Source organism: Pteropus medius, unplaced genomic scaffold (assembly GCF_902729225.1).
Source record: "Pteropus medius unplaced genomic scaffold, Ma_sr-lr_union100, whole genome shotgun sequence".
Classification (NCBI taxonomy): Eukaryota; Metazoa; Chordata; class Mammalia; order Chiroptera; family Pteropodidae; genus Pteropus; species Pteropus medius.
In genome coordinates this window covers 27889995-27914265 of record NW_024351730.1, presented here as the reverse complement: position 1 = coordinate 27914265, position 24271 = coordinate 27889995, and the positions used below count along the sequence as shown (strand labels likewise).

Genomic DNA, 24271 nt, shown 5'->3' with positions numbered 1-24271 from the left:
AAGAGGCCACATAATTAACCTGAAAAACTCAAGGGAGGCCAGCATGGTGGGCCTTACAAACTCAGGGACTGAAAATAACCACATAGGATGGTCTGAACAGAAGTTCCTAACTAAAAGGAGGTTATAGTGCATGGTCACGTTGACAAAAGTCAATCTTTTCTTAAAGTAAACCTGTGTATTATCTTTATGCATCTATGATAACATGCCTTTGAAACGTCAAAGTAATGCAGACCTCTCAGGGCACAACCCACTGCACCAGAGCAAGAGACCACAGAACCCCATTGTTTTCTTGTTCCCCGCATATCATCTCTGTGTGCTGTAAATGTTAGTTATTAAGTATTCTGTACTTAATAGAAGTACAGTGTAAAAGAAATGTGTATTGTTTGTTTGCTTTTTATCTAATCCCTGATATTTCCCTGCTATGCTTTCTCTCACCCCCTTAATGTGCCACCAATGAATTTCATGTAACCCTCCTAAATCTCCTCTTTGTTTTCTAATGTGTAAAATAAGAAGCAAAACTGCCATTCTCTAGAGCATTTTCTCAATCCGTTCAGATTTGGCTTCCCAGCAATTGTCTTCAGTTAAGTTCAAATAAACTTATAAAAATTCTCCACAGTTTGGATGTTTCTTACCTTGACAACCCCAACTTGACAGATGGCAAGACAACAGGGATACTACTCCCCAAACAAAAGAAATGAAGTCTGCAAACAACCTAAGGGAGGTTGGAAGCAGAAACTTCTTTAGTTGAGCCTCCACAAGAAGAGGCATCTGGCTGACACCTTGATTCAAAGAAATGTGGTTTTGAAAGAAAAGATAGAATAAACTTTAAATATGTATACATATATTGTTATACATTTATATTAACAGATAAAAATGTGCTTAAGTATACACATGCATGTATTTGGAGGGAATGTTTGGAAGAGCAGAAATACCAATTACTTTTTACATGTACTTAGTTCTGTTCTTAAAAGTAGAAAGAGAGGTCTCTGTAATGGCTTAGCAAAACTATCTTCTGCAGTTATGTGGAAAGCTGAGCTTTTAATTGATAAACTTGGATATATAGTTGGAGAGAGTTTCAAGCAAAGCACTGGAGGTTCTGCCTGGGTTCTTGCTGCTTATAATAAAACGTCAAAGAATTCAGTCACGTGAAGGCTATTTCAAGAGATTAAGAGTAGCTTCACAGATCTCAACCAAACCAGAGGACCTCTAAGAAGAGGAACCAAAGAGAAGGAAGGGGTTATTTCAATAAGATTTGTGGATATGGCTCTTATCTAATGGAGTGAATGCCATGGAAACTTATGGAAGGCCCACAAAGTTGCATGGTTGGCCTGAAAAGGACAGAAGAAATAAAAATAAAAGGAAGTTGTCAGACACTACCCTTTCCCCCCAAAAATTTCTAATGGCAGGAAGCAGGATGATGAACTACTCAATTGCATACATGTGCTACTTTTCATAAAAAAGAAGGATGACTCAAAGAGTGAAACCAAGTACCCAGAGGACAGAACTAAGAGCCATGAAGAATTATTTGGTCTCTACAAACTAATGAAGAAAGTCCCATTTGCCAGCTAGATTAGGAAACTGCTTTGGACAAGTGACTTCTTTTTACCTTCCATTTCCCTTTTTGAACCAGAATGTTTATAGTTATAATCCTATGTCTGTTTTACCATCTATTGACGGCAGATATCTTGTCTCTTTACTTTTACAGGTCTACAGATGGAGAGGAATTTTGTCCCGGGAGTTGTATTTATGGATTATAGTAGGAGTCTCATCTGTACTTCATTAAGATGATTTAGATGATGAGATTTTTTATTTTAAGGTGATTTAGATGCATTTTGGGCTTGATCTGATGAAATTATGACATTTATATTTTGATGATGACATTTTGGACTACAGCTAATACTGTAATGGAATGAGTCTTTTGGGAACCTTAAAAAAGGAGTGAGTGTATTTTGCATGGTAAGCAGAATTCTGAGAGGGCATCCAAGATTGCTGCCCCCTGGTGTATGCACACTGTATAGTCCCTTCCCTTCAAATGTGGATGGTGCCTATGAATACGATGCGATAGTCACTCATTTTTAGGTTAAGCTTTATGCCAAATGGTGATGGGATTGTCACTTAGTGATTACCTTACTTATATAAGACTGCTTCATAGTAGTTTGTATTTAGTAGAGGTATTTAAAAGTTAGAGAGATCAGCTTCTGCTGGCTTAGTAGAAAGCGAACACCCACACTGTGAACTGCCTATGGTAGTCAATTAGCAAGGGTCTGTGGACAGCCTCTAGGTGCTAAGAGTAGTACCCAGCCAACAGCTAGCAATTACCTTAGTCATAGCCATGAAGAAATGAATCATGCTAATGACAAATGAGCTTGGAAGAGGTCCCCAAGCTTCAGATAAGAATCACAGTTTTGGTTAAAACTTTGATTTCAGCTTGGTGAGAGCCGGGGCAGGGGACAGAGATAACTTGTACCTGTACTTCTGACCTACAGGACTGTGAGATAATAAATGGAAATTGTTTTAAGCTACTAAGTGTATGGTAAATTGTTACATGGCAATATAAATCTGATATAGCCAGTAATGAGCTATTTCGCCTTTAGTAAAAGTTCTGTTAACAGACTCACTAAGCCTCAGTTTCTGCACCACTAAAATAGGATCATAATATCTATGTTTTATGTGTATTAACCATAATATCTAGTATATTGAGCCATACTGTATTGAATGAAATAATTCTTATTAAGCCAAAGTAAACTGGTAAGGCATCTAGTAAACACTTCAAAACATTGGCAATAATCAAAGACTAGTTTTATTATCATTTATGAGGTCTTTGCAGCTAATGAAACATTTTAACAATATTTCCATATAGCTTTCTCTCGCGCACACACACACACACACACACGCACACGCACATGCACATGCATATACACAGGTAGACGGAGTAAAGGGGATCAAATATGTGGTGACAGAAAGAAATCTAAAAAACAAACAAAAACATGTATATATCATTATTTTCAAAAAAATTATTAAAACCTTAAATTTTTGTTTCAACTGACTATATTGATATCTATCAAAAATTTAACCTAAGGTAATATAATCTGTTCTGCTCACTTATTTATTTTCCACCTTTGCAAAGCAATGCTACACATCATAGAAATTCAAATGTCTCTTTCTTCCTAAAGCTTTACTTGAATTCTTTCAGATAGCATTAATCAGTCATCCCCTGAAGGACCACAATACATGCTATTTGAATTCTATTTAAGGCATATTTCATTCTCCTCTGTATCTGGCTGTTTGCATGCGTGTTTTCTGCTTAAATGACAGGCTGTTTTAAGTCAGATTTATTTTTCTTGGTATCTATATCTTGGACCCTTGACCCAAAAATCTAACAAAGTGCCTAGTACACAGTAGAAATTTAATAAAAATGTATTGAATTGAAATGAATCACTGGAATGACATTCTACATAGTGTATGCAGTTAATGCAACACTTCGATTTTCCATGACACACACACAAAAAGGTTTTCTGTACTTGTAATGGTTGAATATTGGATCTACTTTGGCAAGGCAAATAGGATAAGCCTAGTGAACAATAAAGTTACTGCTACTAATTTCATGCTAGTTTTTATACAGCATGGAGCAACCAGATAATTTATAAAGTTCAGTTAAAAATCAAATCTTTTTGTTTAGTATATGTGAATATAATATCTTCTAGATGAATCAGCTTTTTCATTTCCACTGATTATTTTCCTTGTTATTGTTGAACAATCTCTATCTTCTTGACTTTAGGGTAAATCGCTTATACTTAAAGTAGTAAACAGATATAATTTACTATTAGTTGATGTCTTCTTAGTTCTCAGGTGTGTCTCACAACTTCTTGAGAACATCTGCAGAACCCTCTGTGCTTTTCAAAAGCTGTTTTAGAATCTCAGGTGTCATTATTAAATATATGTGTTTACTGATGATTCATCCTTCCCGAAGAGAGTAACATGGATGCCAATAATGTTGATGGCTTTCTGGACCTCCCTTACGTAAATGCTCTCACTTGCAAAACTGAAAGCACTAAATATATTTTTATATCCAAGGCAAACAAATTGTGTATAACCCCAAATACTGCATTTTACTAGAAATTACAGCACTGGTTTTTAAAAGAGAAATGCTAAACATTAATTTGACAAAGATGCATATAGGGCAATTAAAAGGAAGTGATAAAATTAAGCAGTAAAACAAAAATAGTCTATTTTGATAAAGGAGAGTTGCTTTTGATAAATAGTAAGTGGAAACATCAACTTAAGTTCTTCAAAAGAATGTAAGTCATCTAACAATAGAGCAATAAGTAGGTGATGAAAGTCATAGAAGGATACAACTTACTACATAAAATAACAGTAAATCAGTCGTTGCCTTTATTACATTATTCAGGGCTTACAGAAATGCAACATGACTCATATCTGCTTAAAACTAAAATTTACTGTTTTAAAACATACCCATACACAATTTTTACAAATTGACTCTTTACTTATGAGTCAGATCAAGGAGTTAAATAGGAATGAGGCAATGGTTTCACAGCAATTTGCAAAACAAAATTTGATGACATCTGGCAAAATTTCAGTTACTTTAGCATGCTATCTGGCACTCACAAAATCCCAGCCTTCCTGACAGTTTGTTTTATGGTTGCTTGGTTGGTTTTAACTTGTGTGGTATAGCAAAGAGAGCAAAGGAGCTGGAATAAAAAGGCCTGGAGAAGTTATAAATTCTTTCAAAGCCTCAGTCTTACTCTCTGTAAAAGAGAAATCATATTCCTATCTGGTCTAACTTTAAGTGTGTGTGTGTGTGTGTGTGTGTGTGTGTGTGTGTGTGAGTGAGAGAGAGAGAGAGAGAGAGAGAGAGCGCTATATGAAAATATTGTTAAAGTGTTATATTAGCTGCAAAGACCCCATAAATGATAATAAAATTAGTCTTTGACTATTGCCAACAATTTCTTATTATAACTGTAGAGAGGATAAAATTCAATTATCTTAAGCACTTAAAAAAGAGCAAATTATTTCCTGTATATATTCTATATCTGTATAAGTAGAACCTTATACTTAAACAACAGTTTAGCTGAGTCTAGAATTCTAGTGTAACATTTATTGTCCCTATGAAAGGTTAAGCTATTTTCTCATTGTCTTTTACTCTCTATTGTTGTTGACCTTTCGGACTATTAGAGATATTTTAACTTGTCAGTTTGTTTTTCCTTTGTAGATGATATAAGTTTTTTTCTATAGTTGTTTTGAAGACTTTTTTTTTGTCTTTGGTGTTATACATTTTCACTAAGTTGAGTCTAGGTGATAGTTTATTTTTATTTACCCTGCTTTTAACTCATTTTGCTTCTCAGATCTTAAGAATTATGAATTTCTTCTATTCAAAAATAATTTTAGCTATTGTTTTTTCGAGTATTGCCTTCTATCATTCTCTCTGTTCTATCCTTCTGAAATTTATGATAGATGTGTGTTGTACCATCTCATTATATCATCTGTGTGTTATCATAACCTCTTATAATTTCTAAGTTTTATATCTGAGTACCACACTCTGGGCAATGTCTTCAATTCTATATTCCAAATTATTAATTTTCTCTTCAGTGTCTTTAATGTTAATCTATCCATTGAGCAATTTTCTCCTTTAATTACAATGTTTTAATTTCATTTTAGAAGTTCACTTTAGTTGTTTTAAAATTTAACATTTTCATAGTGTCTTGTTCTAAGGATCTAATTATTTATTTTTAGTCTATTCATTTAAAAATACTAATTTTTTCAATCTAGTTATCTTAAATTCTTGAAACTCTAAGGCTTTTAGTATATTTATGTCTACCAATCAATCCATAGTAAATTTTTTTTATGTGTTTTGTTAATTTTTATTGTGAGATCATCTTTTGCAGTGCTTTTTTTCCTGTGGCAATCATTTGTAGCCTGGGTAGTACTACCTCTTGAAAGAGGTTTAGCATTCCTTTTTACGTCAGTGAAGTGAGGAATTATCTCTGGCTAAAGGCCAGTTTCATGATAATTTTTCAGCATGAGGCTTCCTGAACTACATGGGTAGATAGAGTATATTTGGACCTCAACATTGGCAAGATCAACATCCAGCAGTTAGATTTCTCAGTCTTTTTCCCCCTCCTACCCAGGATCTTCGAAAAGACAAATAATTTTCATGTGCCTTTAAGCAGATTATCTCTAGCCCACTCTTTTACCAAGCGTACATGTCACAGATTGGGTTCTCTGAAAAATAGACTGAAAAAAAGTTTAGTGTTCAAGCCATTTGTTAGGAAATGCTCTTGGAATTAACTCCTGTGTAAGGAAATAAGACTGTACAGCAGATGAAGTTGAGCTATGATGCAGTAACATTAAATGCCTCTGCTGATCCACTGTATGGCTTTGGAGTTGGTATGGCTCTTTATAATTGTTTCTAGTGAGAAAATAGGGACAGGCTTTATACCCTTGTCAATCAGTCTTTGGATGCTGGCCACTCTGGGAAAGGGGCATAGCTATGGTGAGACAGCTCTTTTTAGCTGAGACAATTTCCCAAAGGTGATGGCAGCAAATGACCGTCTGCATTACTCCTAACAACTAGAGTAATATATTCTCTATTCCTGAAAAGGGGTCTAGCAGCAGCATATCATTCACCACAGTACAGATTCAGGGGCCCCAACTTCTCTCTTCAGGTGGGCTCTAGACCTCATCTTCTGTTCCCATATGAGCATTAAACTTATGCTCTAACTTACTGACATCAAAATTACAAACTCCGTTCCCACTATACTCCACACCCTACACCAGGACCAGGTGATCAGTTGTTCATGAGCTTCTAGTTCCTGTTTATAATTAGTAGAGTCATCCAAATCAAGACATTTTTGGAAGTCTAGTTACACTTGATCAACAGGGCTGGTCCAGGCAAAATGGGAAGTATATTACTTATTTTAAGTGTCTTTCTTTCTTGTGATTTTATCCATGAGGCCAATTTTTTTGTTGTTGTTTTTACATTACCTCCCCTCACCCCAGCATTTCTATGTATATGTGAGAAGTTTTTCATGTTATCTTAGTCTACCAACTCGCAGGAAAGAAAATGTATGTTTTTAATTTTTAAATGTGAACTTGAATTTATCAGAAGTGTATCAAATATAACATATGCACATCTCATTATATTTTATATCAAATTAAAATAGTATTTGTGAAATAATCATTTATTCATTGATTTAAAATGATACATGTATTATATTTAAATCCCAAACACACATGAACATGCACATAGATATTTAAATACGGATATCTGTTCTTGTGTTTTCTATACATCTTCATTTATCTACTTATTAATTTCAATGTACCAGTGTCACATTGATTTGATATTTATAGATTTATAATTTACTATACAAGATCCTCTTATATTCTCCAAACACTGGCTATTACTTAAAACAAACATCAAAACTGCCTTTAAAACTGTACAAAACTCCCACTGAAAGCTGATTGAAGCTTACTACATTATTTAGAACCTGCATATTTTTGTTATTTCTTATTATTATTTACTTGTCTAATTATTTTATATTTATTATTGATTTTTTTTGTAGTTGGTTATTATAGACAGAGGAAAGTTTTTGCTTGTTTTCTGTATACATTGTACAGTTAGTTATCTTTTTATTGAATATACATTTTCATTTTCATAGCTTAGGTATTTGAATCTAAGGTAAAGCATTCTCTGATCCTCCCCCTTCCATAAAAATATACCAAATTTTCAGTTTTGAATAGTGCAGCATATCATTGTAACTAGAGACAGAATATGCTGATGATAAACATGGGAAGTAATGCACGATTATGGTTACTTTAGTAGTCTAATGCTAAGCAAAATTCCACTGTGGTTTAATTTACAGGAGAGTCCTGCTATATTTTCCTTTGTATAAAAACAAAGACCACAATAGTGACCACTCAGAAGTAAAGGACTTGTTGCTAGGAGGATATAGAGAGAGAGAGAAAAAAAGTTTGCTTAAACATGTGTTCTTGCTTATATTATACTTTTAGACAAATTTAAATTGAGATTTTACAATAAAATGTAGTTTCTATTTGATTTAATTATTTCTAAAACATCTGCTGCTAGACAATAATACCAATTGAAATATACTCTTATCTAGGATCAGAGGAACTTTTAAAATGACAGTCCTCAGATAACTGAATTACTACCAAAATGAGTATGAGAGCAGGAAAAAAAACTAAATATGTAAATATTTACCAAAGAAACAGTAACTTGTTCATCACAGGTTACCCATTTCTCCTGATCACTATTCTAGTTATCCTGAACTTTCTTCAGTTCTCCCAAGACACCATGATATCTCTTGGTCCTGGGGCATTTTGCAGGTTACTTTTCTTCCCCTACTTTTCTTGCCCATCGATCTCATCTGCCCATCCATCAGGTATCAGTTTAGAAGTCTCATTTCCCAGGAAGGTTCGCCTGGTAAACTCTTTTGGAAGGGGCTCAGCTAATCTCTTCCATTTTTACCAGTACTTCTCCTTACACTTTTTTATTTTAATTGCTTCTTATATTTTTGTCCCTGAAAAAAAGTAGAATTTGGAGGAGAGGGAGTATTCTTGTTTAGAACTGTATTTCCAACAACTAACAAGGAGCCAGGCAAGTAGTAAGGCTTATTAAACAATTGCTGAATAGGTGAATGAATATGTAAATGACTTTAAAAAATAGCAAGTGGTAGTGTTGTACTATATCACCAGTGACTAAGCTGAAACTGTGTTTCTCAGAATCCCCTTCTCTGTATAATTCCTGGTTAAAGTTAGGCAAAAAAAGAAACTTATGCAAGGTTTGGGAATTGGACAGTAAGCAGTAGCCATTGTGCTTTGAATGTCATTGTGGTTAGACATGGTGGAAGTAGATGCCGAGCGGGCGGTGGGTCCCAGTTTGTCCTTGCCACCCTCCCCGCCCCCCACTTACCTATGTTCAGCTCTTCTTCCTTCCAGACCCCTAATTATTCAGCTTCTTCCACAAGTATGTAGGATCTTATTCCTATAATGACTCTATTATTCTAGAATTCTTGTGGTGGTTCTGCTTTTCTGATGAAACCCTGATTGATACAAAGAGTATTAACCACTATTTCTCTCTTTTGGATTATTTCACACATTGTTAAAAATTCTAAAGATCAAAAATAAGGTTAGTGATTTTCTATGAGATTTTCACTGCAGAGAAAAATCAATTTGGAAATTTAAAAAGATAGTCTATCCTTATGAAGATTTTACAAAAGCCATAAAATTGACCAAATCAGGGTAAGCTAAATAATGATTTTTCTCTGGCTGTGAACATATTTCTTAGACTTCTGAAGAGGCTGTCTGCAGCTGTGGGCAAACTTATTCATAACATAATCCCAAATAAAAAAATTCTGTTTTGGGATCTAGAGGGTTTCTTTTTAATTAAAAAATATTTTTAAAATTTAAGGTTACTGGGTCCATATTGATGTGAATAAAGTTATGGAAAATCAGGAATAAAATACGGAATAAAGTTATGGAATTATGCAGGTCGCTAAATAAATTCAGTGTAAAAGTTATGTAAATCATCATTATTTCTATTTTTGTTAAATTCTTGTAACACTGACATCAAATAATTCCAGTTTGCTATGTTTACTGGAAAGTCTGTCTATAACAATAAAAACAACAATAAAACATTTCCAGAAAGAATGAAATAATGGTGGTGTAAAAATTGTCACAAATATACAATAGTTAATATTATTAGTTTGATCTCTTTTTCCCCTGATACTTAACATAGATGAGAACAGTGGTTGAAAGGAGAAAAATAACACAATAAAACCAAACAAAACAAATAAAACAAAAGACAACTTCACTCACATTTTCCTTTTATGGTTTTTAAGTACAACCATAATCATAATTGCCCTTTCCTCAAAAGTTTTTAATGAATACAGAATAAAGTTCAAACTACGATCATGGCATTCAAGGTTTACCTTTTAATCAGAACTCAAACTACCACTTTCAGACTTTTCCCTCATAACCCTACCTATTTGGCCACATAGATATTGTCTATATTCTGCACCAACTGTTGGACTGTGAGTACCTTGAGAACCAGGTTTACATATTGATCAACTTTGTATACTCTTCAGAGCCTAACACAGGCATAACAAGCATTGGAAAAGATTTATGAATTAAAGTGATTTGAGCAATGTTGAAGAAAAAAAAACCAGAAAGTTTTAGGCATGAATATTACACAAATCAAGTTTTGTCTTTTTGTGGTGGTGATTTTTATTTTTTATAAAAAATATATTTTTTAAAACATTGAGTGAATTTCACCATTTATCTTCCAGAGTTAATTTTAAGAAGAACCCAGGACAGTAAAAAAACCATCAATAATGCCTTCCTGCTGTTTTAATATTTAGAAAATTGTAGGAATTTTTGGCCAATGCAATTTGCCCTGATTTTACCTATATTTAAGAAAGTTTACCTCTGATTTTTGGTCATCTTTAACATACAGTTGTTTGTTAGCTTTAGGAAATATATCATCTTTACTTGACTAACATGGATTTTTTTTTTTTTTGCAGTCAAATTAATAAACATTTTGGGAAGGGAAATGTTGTTATGTTTGTACTAATATCATTTAGGTCCACAAACATATCATTTAGATATCCTTTATTATCCTTTACTATTATGTTATCAATATGCTATTGAACATATATGTCCTTGAGGAAACATCAATTTAATTCAACTGACATTGGGAAAATAAAAAACTGACTTTGTGAAAAAGATAGAACTATTGTTTAACAATGAAATAATATCCATATAACTTGCTAATATCTAATACTAGACTAGCAAACTGAGTAATGGAATTTTAGCTGTGGTAAGAAACTATAAAAATTTTCAAGATAAAAGCATTGTCTTGAAATTAGAAAGACTATAAAATAATACAAGCTTGGTATAAATAAGTTAGTTATCAGTAAATGTTTCAAATAAATAAATGTAAATTAAAATAACAGAAATTTCCTACTGAAATATCCCTGAAACTTTAATATCTTTCAATGGTGATAAATCCAGTTGTTTGTAGTCATGAGAAAAGCAATTAAAAAAAAAAAACTTACTACTGAATTTTGACTATTAAACAGTTCTTTGATTAAGATATTTAAAAAATTGAACTTTCAGTAGTTATGAAATAGCCAATATTTATTTCTAATTATAATTTTGTTTCTCTTTTAAACAATTCCTTCCAATGTCTCTCATATGAAACAATGAAGAGAGAATATAAATACTGACTAAGCAGAACGCAAGAAAAAACAAATTTTGATGGTTTGTGAGGACAGGATATTATTGATTTCTATGTGTGGTTTGAGTAATCATTTTCATTATTTTAAAATCGTTCCTCACATGAAAAGATTAAAACCCAAACCATGGTGTGTGCATTCTTAGGGAGTTGGGGAGGTGGGTATCAGTATTAGTTGCATATAACCACAGATGTCAAATACATTATTTTCTAAATATCCAATATATTTCAGAAAGTCATGTATTCTATGATAATAATGACAATATCCACCCTTTGCATAGCTTTGTCTACTGTTTGGTACACTTCTTTCTCTTTGAAATATTCTTATCTTGATTAATCTAGATACTTTATATACAGCAGAGGTCAGCAAACGTTTTCTGTAAATTGGCAGATAATATTCTAGGATTTGTGGGCCAAATATTTCTGTGGCAGCGACTTAACTCTGCCATTTTAGCAGAAATCAGCTGTAAATAATTTGAAAACAAATAAGTGTGGAATTTGAATAATATTTCATGACATATAATTTTTATATGTCATGAAATATTATTCTTCCGATTTTTTTAAACCATTCAAAAAAATGTAAAAACCATTCATTGCTTCCAAATGTACAAAAAAAGTGCAAGGCCAGATTTGGTCTGTGGACCATAGTTTGCCAACTCCTGACATAGTGTATAGAGAAGCACATCAACTGTTTTCAGTTGCTGAATAACAATCTAGATAACAATCTTAAGCTCATTGGTGGTGGTCTGACAAAGAAAAAAATCAGCTTAAATACATTTTCATACTTGGAGAATAAACCATAATAAGTTTCTATAGAGATAAATAAATGCACTGGCACCATACAAAGACAACCAGCCAAATATCTAAACCATAGTTTCTTCACAGAAAAAAAGAAAACAGGAAGATAGGGGCACAGAAAACCAAATTAATAAAATTAAGAAAGCCAGATTAATCTACCATGCTATCTGATTTTCTTTTGGAGTACTTTTATAATTGATTCAATATAGGCACACTATTCTCTTTATTAAAACTACCCAAACTGCAAAGTAAAGGCATATTAATTAATTAAAGGCATATTAATTCCCTTTGAAAGATAAAGTTCTGATGGATAATAAAGTGTCTAACATAAGACTTGTGTTTTCCCCTTCATCCCACAAACCTGAGTAACTGATATCTTCTTGAAGGTGCAGAGAGCATACTCCAAACAACATATAGCTCTCAGATATCTCTAATGAGACAGACTATGGACAGAATGGTAGGATTGCTCTAAAACTGAGACTAGCCCTTTATTACCAAAACCAGCAAAGGAAACAAACAGGTCTGCTTGAGTCAGTCTTTTTTATTTATTCATGTAAAAGTACAAAAATAATTGCTAGTAAAATGAATTGAGCGGATGTTTCTGCTGGCCACAGAGTTCTAATGAAAATTACACTGCTCAATGCACAAGAATTATAGCTTAGAAAGAGAGGTTTTGAGTTTCTTAGCAATGACATAGACCCACCTAGGATTTACTATTAATTGGATTATGTTGGATTTCCACTTTCCATTCAGTTCAACTTCTACCTTTCATTATCCACTATATCACCCTGAGAAGTGTGAACTTAATAATTTAATGGTAATATCTCTAAACGATCTTCTAAGTGTTTGTTCTACATGATTTGTAGTCCTCTAATTTCATTCCCAGAATATTTTAATATAATATATAAGTGAGAAAACACGCACAATGGTTTCAAAGTCAATCAAATGAAATAAAAGGAAGCACTAAATTTTAATGTCTTATGAAGATCTTAACATTTCTCACCCATTTTTGTTTGGTTGTTTCTTTTCTTTTGTTAGATCTGTCTCCAAAGATGCCAATTTTGCATTTAGCCTAATGTCTTTTGGTTTTACTCATCTCTCTCTCAAAGAGCAAATAATGTTACATTTTAATTCTTTCTATAACAAAATCAGACAAAACTAGTAGGGGTATAACACCACTACCCATTTATCTACCTCTTCTCACATCGGACTATTATAGACTCTACTCTCTCATTTTATTACTATTGAACTAGAAAACCCTAAGACTGCCCTGATCTCTAGGACTAAGATTCTTGTTGCTTCAAGACAATTAATGACTTAAAAATGAATATCTGGTTCTACACAGAAGGTAGAAAGGAAGGAGGAGATTGCTGTCACCCTTATATTAACAGCACCTTCAGCAATCTTCAAACACGCAACTTTTCTTGAACTCTTCAGAGAAGTGAAATCATAAACCAACATGAAATCTAAAGAAAGACAGAATACGAGCATTTGCTTACCTGGAGCAAATACCAAAGAATATTGGAAAGAATAATTCAGCTAAAATTTTTACAAATTATTGAAGGCCAATTGTGAGATAGCAAGAGAATATAGAACACTTTGGAACCACGGACACATGGGAAATTCATACCAGCTCTCAAGCTTTTCTCACACACAAAAAAAGACAAATGAAGGTCATGAGAAAGCCTCTTATAAGGTGCAGGCTTACTGGAGTCAAAGAGCAACCACTTTTAGAAAAGGCACAACACCCTGCCATCCTTCTCATTTCCCTGTTGGGGAGGAGACCTTAAAATGATGGGGGAATGGCAACAAACACCATGACCGTTAGGGAATTCATGAAAACTCATTACAATAAGAAGGGAACTAAAGAAGAAAAAACAAACAAACAAACAAACTCCAAAGAAACCTCACTCTGGCCATATAGGGAGAAGCAGAGATACATATATGACCCTAAATCTAGAGTTGGGATAGAGTCACTGAGATGGGTCTACACCTCAATACCCATTGATGAAGTGCTTGCATAAGACTAGGTCTTAATGAATATATATATATTCCTCTCCTCCACCCACAGCAGGATGGCAAGTATTGAGTAACCGCAGTCTTCTGACTCTTGGGAGAGAGACAGGAGCTTGGAAGAAGACACTCTAAACGATCATGAAAAGGGAAGATATGAAGCCAAAGGAGGAACAGCCTAAAATACATACATTAGATAAGAAAAAAGATTAAAATTCAGTAGTCCCTAAGCATTCATCCCAGAGAGATAGAAAAACAAAACAAAACAAAACAAAAAACAAAAAAATGAAGAAAAATATAATATGAAGAATGTAAAAGATAAAAACTATAAAGAACCTTGAAGACAAATTTAGATCATTGATAATAATAATAATAATAAAAATGTCCCCTAGTGATACTGATAAAAAAAGTGAAAGCATAAATAATCAATACCAAAAATGAAAAAGTAACATTACTTCAGATCATACAGACATTAAAAAGATCACAAAAGAATTTTATAAACAAGTTTATGCCAATAAATTGGAAAATCTATGAAGATATAAAATTCCCAGAAAAGCACATCCTACTAAGTTGACATAAGAACAAAATAATTTCCTTGAATGAATAAATAATTTTATTTGAATCCAGAAATAAAAATCTTTTGTACAACAAAAGACTGGCTCAGACAATTTCAATAAATTTACTAATCAGTTAAAGAAATGTCAATCTTGAAAAAAAAACTCTTAAGTATATAGAAAGAAGAAAATACATCCCAACTTCTTTTATGGGGCTAAGATAATCTTGATGCCAAAATCTGAAAAAATATTGCAGGAAGAGAAAATCAGAGGTCATCACATTGATGAATATAGCTGTAAATATTTATGTCCAAAATACTGAAAAACTAAATCTAGTCATATATAAAAGAATAATATATCATTACCAGGTTAGGTTTATTAATATTAGAAAGTCAATCGATGTACTTTAACACATTAAACAGAATAAAGAGTGGAAAATCAAATTATTGTCTCATATAACATCCAGAACAAAACATATATAAATCTGTAATAAAAAAGTCTCACCAGAATTAAGATTAGAAGGCAATTTCCTTAATATGATAAAGAAAAGCAACAAAAAAAAATCTAAACAAATTTCATACTTAGTGGTCAATTTTTCCTTCTGAGGCCAGGAGCAAGATACGGATGCCCACTATTAGCATGTATATCCAGACTGTAGTGGAGAGACTCATTAGTAAAATAAAGGCGGGGAAAAGGAATAAAAGAAAGAAAGCAATATCTATGAGTTTTGGAAGAAAAAAATTATAGTTTATTTATACTTAATATAATTGTGTATATAGAAAAATATGAAAGAAATTTTTTTGAATAAATGAGTGAGTTTAGCCATTTGGTTTGATAGAACATAAGTATTTTTAAAAAATCAATTCATATTTCTATTTACCAGCCACAAAGAGTTAAAAAAGTGACATTTCAAATTACCATTTATAATAACAATGACATCAAACACTTAGAAATAAATCTAATAAAAAATTTGAGACACAAAATAAATCCTAAATAAATGGAAGGAAATATCGTATTCATGAATTGAGAGGGCCATTTTTTTACAATTCCCAATTTTCCCCAAATTGTTCTATAGAGTCAATAAAATTCAAAATTCCATCAGATTTTTTTGTGAAAATTGATAATGATTGTAAAACAGTTATTGATAGGCAAAAGTCAAATAGCTGACATGACCTTGAAGAAGAACAAGGTGGGCTAATTTACTCTGCCTAATGTCAAGACATTACAAGCCTAAATTAATTCAGACAGGTGCATTTGTGCAAGAACATATTGACAAAATAGAGGAGAAAGCAGAGAAACATATCTACAATATACGCTTATCTCATTTATAAGAAAGGTGCCTCTGAAGAAAGAGGGGATAGAACAGTTCTTTTAATAACTGGTTCGGAATTCAAGGGATATCCTTACAGGGGAAAAAAATAAAACCTGACCTCTCTACCTCATATTATTTACAAAAATCTATTCTAGGTGGCTGAAAAACATAAACGTGAAAGATAAAACAAGACAATGTGGGAGAATATCTTCATTATGACAGGGAAATGTTACTTAAACACGGCAGGAAAAAGGCATTAAACATAAGAAAGAGATTAGTAAATCAAACTACATTCAGACTGAGAGCATCTATTCATCAAAGACACCATTCAAAAATAAAAACACAAGCTATCCAGTAGAGAGGATATTTGCAACCCATGTATATTAGTTTTCTAAAGTTTCCCTAACTGATTACTATGAATCTGGTGAAGTAAAACAACAGAAAGTTATTCTTTCACAGTTCTGAATGACTGGAGTCTGAGATCAGTATCATTGGGCCAAAATCAATTTGTCAGCAGACCCTAGAGGAGAATCTGTTCCTTGCCTCTTCTAGCTTCTGATGGCTACATCAATCAAGGCTCTAACTCTCCTTGCAGGACATTTGATCCTATTCAAAACATCCATGGAGACTTTTGGTTCACGTCGAAAGGTCCCTGAAGTGTGAAAAGAGCCACAGTACAGCCATGAACAAGTTATCACTCAGATTCTTGGTGATTACTTTCAACTATGGCCATCAACAGAATCCTCCATATCACCAAAACTGCTCATAGCTATTAGAAACAAAAAGCCAATAATCAGATACACTTGAGTGCAATTGCTCACTGACTTCAGAGTAATCCTGTCAAACTTCATGATGAAGAACAAGAATCAATGTGAAATCCAAGTTTCTTCATGAATTACAATAGTAATAATAATAAATAATAATAATAACATCCATACAATTTGAATGAGGTTCAATGTTTGTATTCTGTAATGAATCATGGACCAAATGTCTCGATGGACATTTTGGGACAGAACCAATGATCAAGGACCTTGTGGCATTGGTCAAATGTCTCCTTGGACATTCTGAACGGCGGCAAATGTCCGCTTATCTTAACTCCTTGTCGCCTTTTGTGTCTGTCCCAAATCTCCTCTGCCTCCTTCTTAAAATGATGTGTGACTGCATTTACAGTCAGTCCACCCAGATAAACCAGGATAATCTTTCCATCTCAAGACCATTAATTTAATTACACCTGCAAAATCTTTACCATATACCATTTATAGGTTCCAAGGATTAGGAGCTGATAGGGTAATTCAAATCTAAGCTATATAAAGAACTGCTATAAATCAGAAAGAGAATGGCAAATCAATAAAAAATTAAACATACAACTTCACAAAAGATATCTAAATGGCCAATAAACATGAAGAAATGGTCAACTCCATTAGAAATCAGGGAAATGCAAACTCACTAGCATGACTAAAAAACAGACTGACGGATCTCAAATTTTGCTGAGACTATTGAGCAACTGGAAGTCTCACACACTCCTGATGGACAGTATAAATTGTTAAAACTACTATGGAGAACTGTTAATATTTTCTACTAAATGGGAAATTAACAGCAACCTATGGCAAAGCAATACTACTTCTAGGTATATTTCCTAGAGTAATGTATGCAGAAGTCCATCAAAAGACAGGTCAATTAATGTCCATAGCAGCATTACTCATAATAGCCCAGGGATGGTAACCAAATCAAATATCTGTCAACAGTACAGTGGATAACTAAACCATGATGTAGTTATATAATGGTATATTATTTATAACGGATCTTTTTGTGCTCCACTCATACCTCCTTGTACACATTTGCCAACTTCAGATTAATTGCCGGAACCCAGTATATCATGTACCCAGAGAGCAAAAAGTGCCTGGAAACTTATATATGTTACGGACAACCCTTAACCAATGAGTGACAGATGCAAAAGTATAGGCATACCACAGAAATATTGTGGGATCAGTTCCAGACCACTGCAATAAAGCAAATATCGCAATATAGTGAGTCACACAATTTTTTTGGTTTCCCAGTGCACATAAAAGTTATATTTACATTATATTATAGTCTATTAAATGTACAATAGCATTATGGAAAAATAACAAAATACATACTTTAATTAAAAATACTTCATTGCTAAATAAAATGCTGACTATCATTTGAGGCTTCAGCAAGTCATAATAATCTTTTTGCTGGTAGAAGATCTTGCCTCAGTGTTGATGGCTGCTGACTGAAGAGGGTGGTGGTTGCTGAAGGCCAGGGTGGCTGTGGCCATTTCTTAAAATAAGACAGTAATTAAATTTGCTGCATTGACCAACTCTTCAGGATGATTTCCTGTAGCATGTGATGCTGTTTGATAGCATTTTACCCACATGAGAACTTCTTTCAAAATTGGAATTAGTCCTCTTAAACCCTGCTAGCTAAGTTTTTGCAATATGCTAAATCTTTTGGTGTCATTTCAACAATATTCACAGCATCTTCACTAGGAGTAGATTCCATCTCAAGAAACCACTTTCTTCGCTCATCCATAAGAAGCAATCCTCATCTGTTAAAGTTTTATCATGAGATTGCAGCAATTCGGTCATATTTTCAGGTTCCAAAGTTTTGAAAAATTAAAAAAAATTAACAGCCACTATTTAACTACCATAATAGCTATAGCATGGTCAAAGCTATCCATGAATCATCTATTTTTTAGTTTATATTACAGCAGATATAAATTTCAAATTAAAGATTATTTATATGCATGTAAATAATCTTTAATTTATACATACAAATCACTTAACATATGACCAAGTAATTGAATAATATGTCAATAATAACTAATTATTCAAATCAAAATAATAAGCTGGATTCACATATCAACTCTGAGATGAAATGCCAATTTTAGGCAATGTTGTAATTTAGATGATTTCCTTTGCTAGTCTGAGATTTTGCCTAAAATTAACCTTAATGACACTCTTAGAAAGTTTTTCTTAATGTCGATTTCAATTGTGCTAAGAATTATTCTCTTGGTAGCATAACAGAATTGAGAGGTAGATAACACATTTACATATAGGAGAAGGTATAGAGTTTGGAGATCCAGGCTTCAAAAAATGTTTAGAGTTGCCTGGTTTCCTGGTTCCTCTGGACCAGCTGTAATAAAGGAGAAACCAAAGACAATTTGCAGCTCCTTAATAATTTTGGTTAATGAAACTACAAGTTCATCATCACTATCAATATCATTCCTCTTAATTTTCAACTTTGTTATTATCAATATAGTCAGTACTTCATATCCTTCGCTGAAAGATCTAGATTAAATCACAGTCTATATTATTTAAAAAACATATTAGATTTTATCTACTGAGATTTTTTTTATTTAAAATATTTGAAATGGCTTTTTCTCCCCTAATGACAGATGAATTTCCTGAAGTTTTCTTTGTATGCAAGTTTTACAGAGACGTTGTAATATCACAGACTGAGTGGCTTATAAATAACACATATTCCTCATGGTTCTGGAGGCTGGGAAGTCCAAGTTCAAAGCACTAGCAGTTTTGGTGTCTGGTGAGAAACTGCTTCCTGGTTCACAGATGGCTGTCTTCTTGCTGTGTCCTCACATGCAGAAGGTTCAAGGGAGCTCTCTCAGGTCTCTTTTAAAAGGGTACTAATCCCAATGTTCATAAGGTCTCTGCCCCTAGGCCCTAATCAGCTCTCAAAAGCCCACCTCCAAATATCATCACATTGGGGATTAGGTTTTAACATATGAATTTTGGGGAGAACACAACATTCAGTCTATGGTAAACATGTTAAATTAAATGCAGAAAAAATAACAGTAATTACATTGCAAATAGAATGCTTCAGCTTTTCAGAACAGAAATAGTTGCAGACAATAGTAATGTAGAATGAACTAAAATCAGTCCCTCCTTCTTTTCCTCTTCTCTCACTCCTCCGTGGTGTTTCTCACAGTCCTTGTTTATTTGCCAATAAAATTTTTAATAAATAAAAATTTGTGAACAGCAACTCTGCTATTAAGAGAAGGCAGAGTAAATAATGGAAATACTTTAGAATAAATAAAAGTAGTAACTATTATCCTGAAATTTTCAATGAATAAATTTTAAAAGAAAGGAAAATTGGAAAGACAATTCTCTTTGAACAAAGCTCCCTACTTACTTCCACGTTCACTATTCTGAAGGCATGCTTCTTGATAGACTCTGCATTTGGAAATTTATCATGATGCCTGGGACCCTTGCTTTCTTTTCCCTCCTTCCTCCTTTCTCAGGCCTCTATTTTAAGATCACAAGTAAAAAGTACACCAAACTCCTGAAACTGAACATGGTATTAACCTACAGCAAACACTTTTTATGATTTTATCTTTTTATGATTTTATCTAGCTTCACATAATCCAAAGCACATTTTGTTTCTGATGTCTTCACAACATGATCAAACCATGATTTGCCAAAGTAACTCATACATGGGCTGAAACTTTCAACATGATTTAAATCAAACACAAAAAATTAAACACAAATTTTGTCCTATAAATAACGCTCATGATTTCAATCCCATGAAAGAAAGAATATAACTAATGGCCACTGTGTTTTCTTATCTGATAGACAGGTGCACTTTCACTGGTGCTGAAAAATTATGGCTGAGTTCCAAGACCATAAAGCCACAGGTGGATTACTATTATTTTATGATTCTTATTCACAGATTTGATTGTTTCCATGCATGGAATGAGATTGATAATGGCATTATTCCACATGTAAACTGAACAATTATAAGAAAGTATATCAGAACGTTACAAAGTCTAACAATGACTTGAGTATTAAGAGAATCCTCTTCCCATTTAAGTATGCAAAGCACTTAGCAATTTATGATCTAGACATGCCAAGCATGTTACAAATGCTTTAGAGTACTATCCTTTTTAAAAATATTACTATTTTCAGATGTAACTACAAGGATAGAGAGACTTTTCATTATAATGTCATTTTATAGAGTTTGGATGATTTTTCATGTATTTGAATAAACTACACAATATTAGAATTATATTAGAAAAATAAGCATTGACATGCACCATATTTTAAAATATATTGTATACTACAAGCGATGATTTCAAATGAAAGATTTATCTTCCTAAGTTTTACTTTAGTAATTGCTAAGATTTATTAATTGTACTTTTTTAATCCTCATAACAACTCTATAACATGAAATATGTTTTCATTTCTGTGTTATACACAAGGAAAAAAAAATAGCTTGAACAGCTTTTATGTAGTGCAGTGAAGATTCCGAACCAGGTGATAGACTCCAAAGCCTTGTACCTAACACTCAATACTACCTCCCAGGCATTAAACAGCATGTCGCATTAGTATTTACAATTCCCTAACTATTCAATAAATGTTGTAAAATGAATGAATAAATGTTCTCTTTCTAGTTAATGATGTACAAATAGATCTCAAGCATATATGCCTGCATAAATGTTGCCTATTAAATAATGAAAGTGAAATGTTTAAAGAGAAAAAATCATATTCTACAGAAAAAGAGGAAGTTGAAATAGTATTTAAATAGGAAGGACTATGGTATTCACATTGCTGGATTGTGTATATGAACAGAAGTTTACTTTTAATATTGTATCAAAAATTTTTGCTAAAAGAAAAATAATCCTGTGCATTGTTGCAGTGTGGCAAAGAATGCACAGGCTGAACACACAGGCAAATGATCAGAAAGTATAATCCTTTCAAGATGGCAAAACCAGTGCCAGGTCCATAAGAAAATGGTGGCAGAAATTTTGCAGAGCAGCAAGTTGATGAGAAGAGATCTCCTTAGAAATATGATAAATAAAGACTCTGTTCTTAAAATGAATTTAAGCATGTTCATAAACATATTGGTGATAAACATATATGACCAAAACACTGACACTCTAGTATAAATAAGAAAGGAAAAAGAACACCATGATACAGTCTCTCCATTTAATAAAAATATATTCAATTACTATTAAGTGTCAAAAAAGAAAAATGGCACGTTTTCATGGAGTCTACGATCTAGTATGGAAGGCAACATAGAACTAGGTGAGTTATGAGACGAAGTAAGACTAAATATTGCCACTTTGATGGATTAAGGGATTTTTATTACCCAAAAGGCATGGAAAATCATTGAAGGGAGTTAGGCGAGGGAATGACAGTTAATATTTGCATTCTAAATAGGTAACTCTTCAATGTGAAAGAAAGAAGGATTAGGTGACTTAAATGAGGGCTGATAAAGAAAAGGCGTAGAACTTGGACTACAGGATGTATGGCTGTATGATTACCTAGCTGGAGAATATTGGAGATTTGTAGGAAGTTCATGAGTTCATTTTTGGACATGTTCGATTTCAAGTGCCTGTAAGATAGTCAGGTAGATGGATATTCTTTAGTCGGGTCTATAAATCAGGAATTCAGAAAAGATGTTTTGATTTGAAGATATAAACATGTAAGTCATCTGCATATGGACACGGATAAGAATAAAAACACCTAAGAGGGAATAAATAGTGAAAAAAAAAGAAAGTCTAGGAGAGAGTTCTATGAATTTAACTATTTCAAGGCAAATATCATAGAAGTTGGCAAAAGAGGCTGAGAAGTAACAAGAATTTCAGGTAAGTATTAGCTATGTCAGGGAAGACAGGGGAAATATTAATTGACTAGTATGTAGTCAACTATGCAAAGTGCTACCAAGAAGATGAGAAAGTAAATAACACTTAAAAGAAACCATAGCCAGTATTATTCTTATTATTGTCAATGATCTTAAAGAAAGACAAAGTCAAAATTTATTTCAGTGCTATATAACTATCTTACATATAACTACAGTCCCATAAGGGAAAAGATTAACAAAATGGGCCATATTCATATTTGGAGCTTCTGTTCATTGAAATACTATTAAAGAAATGTCAAGGCAAGTATAAAGTGAGAAATATGTTCACAATCCATATAACTGACAGAAGACTCAAATACAAAGTATGTAAAGAACACCTAAAAATCAACAAGCAAAAGACAATCCATTAAAAATTGGCAATCACTTCCACAACCTCACAAAAGATATATCCACGTGGCCAGTAAACATGTGAAAAATTTGTCAATCCCATTAGAAATCAGGAAATTCAATATTAATACTACAGGTAACACCTCTATAAGCTCATCAGAATGGCTAAAAAAGAGATCAACGAGTCCAAATTTTGGTGAGGTTATAGAGCAACTAGAAATCTCACACACTTCCAGTGGGCATGTAATCTATTAAGACTACTATGGAGAAATGTTAATATTTCTACTAAATGTGAAGCTAACAACAATCTATGGCCCAGCAATTCTACTGCTGGTTATATTTGCTATAGAAATGTATGCAGGAGTTCATTATAAAAAAAAAAGTTCATAGCAGTATTATTCATAATAACCCAAACTGGAAACAACCCAAATGCCCAGCTTTTGTTTCTCTCTTTTTTGATCCTAATCTTTCTCTTTCAAAGTTCTGCCTCATCTTAAATCATATTTCATAAGAACCATGTCATCTTTCATACACATCACATCAAACTTGCTGAAATTCAGGGATCCCCTCTATCCAAATCAGACGTAATTTTAAATAGGTAAAATTTGTGTCAGAGTGGAAGAGGCATCTGTTAAGCAACTTGTACATAAAAACAAAGTCATCAATGGTTGAGTAACAGCCACCTCTTACTATCCCAAGATAAACTCCAAGGCTGAAGCCTATGGAAATTTGGAACATGTCATTAAAAGAATGAACCAAGGAGATGTAGAAAAAAGAAAAAGAAAAAAAACAAAAAAACAAAAAAACATCGTAGGCTTCAGTCTTTGCTTGGAATATTGATTTTGTTTTTTATAGGAACCCAGATGAGTACCAGTTAAATGCCAGCAACTCCATTCAGTGTGATACATATTATTCCATCAATGTGATAAATGTGTACTTTTAGTGGCTGGGCACTAAAGGACTGCTGACTTAAACCACTGATAATCCCAATAGGTAGATTAGAAAGCCCTCAGCTAATAACTGCATAGCAATGAAGGCATACCACTGTGTGGGTGAATGCCAACAGTCTCAACTTCCTTTTTCTTTTTAAGCGACTGTTCTTTGTAAAAGTATTTTGATTAATAGTGAAATCACAGATGCCAACTATTTAGAACTATTGCCTTGGAAATGTGTGTAACAAAGGCCACTTTGGGGAAACAGACTCAATGCTTGGGATATTGTCCATAGATATGCTGATGTCATGGCATCTGGACTAAAAACAGAAAATGGACTCATCTGTAAGCCATTTGGGCTCTAAACACAAGGCTATCACTTGTT

General features: G+C 33.1%; 1 protein-coding gene across 4 annotated transcripts in view; it reads right to left on the bottom strand.

The window, feature by feature from the left end:
• The window catches only part of CFAP299 (cilia and flagella associated protein 299), a 528622-nt gene that overhangs the window by 171794 nt on the left and 332557 nt on the right, over positions 1-24271 (bottom strand). The window lies entirely within an intron of this gene.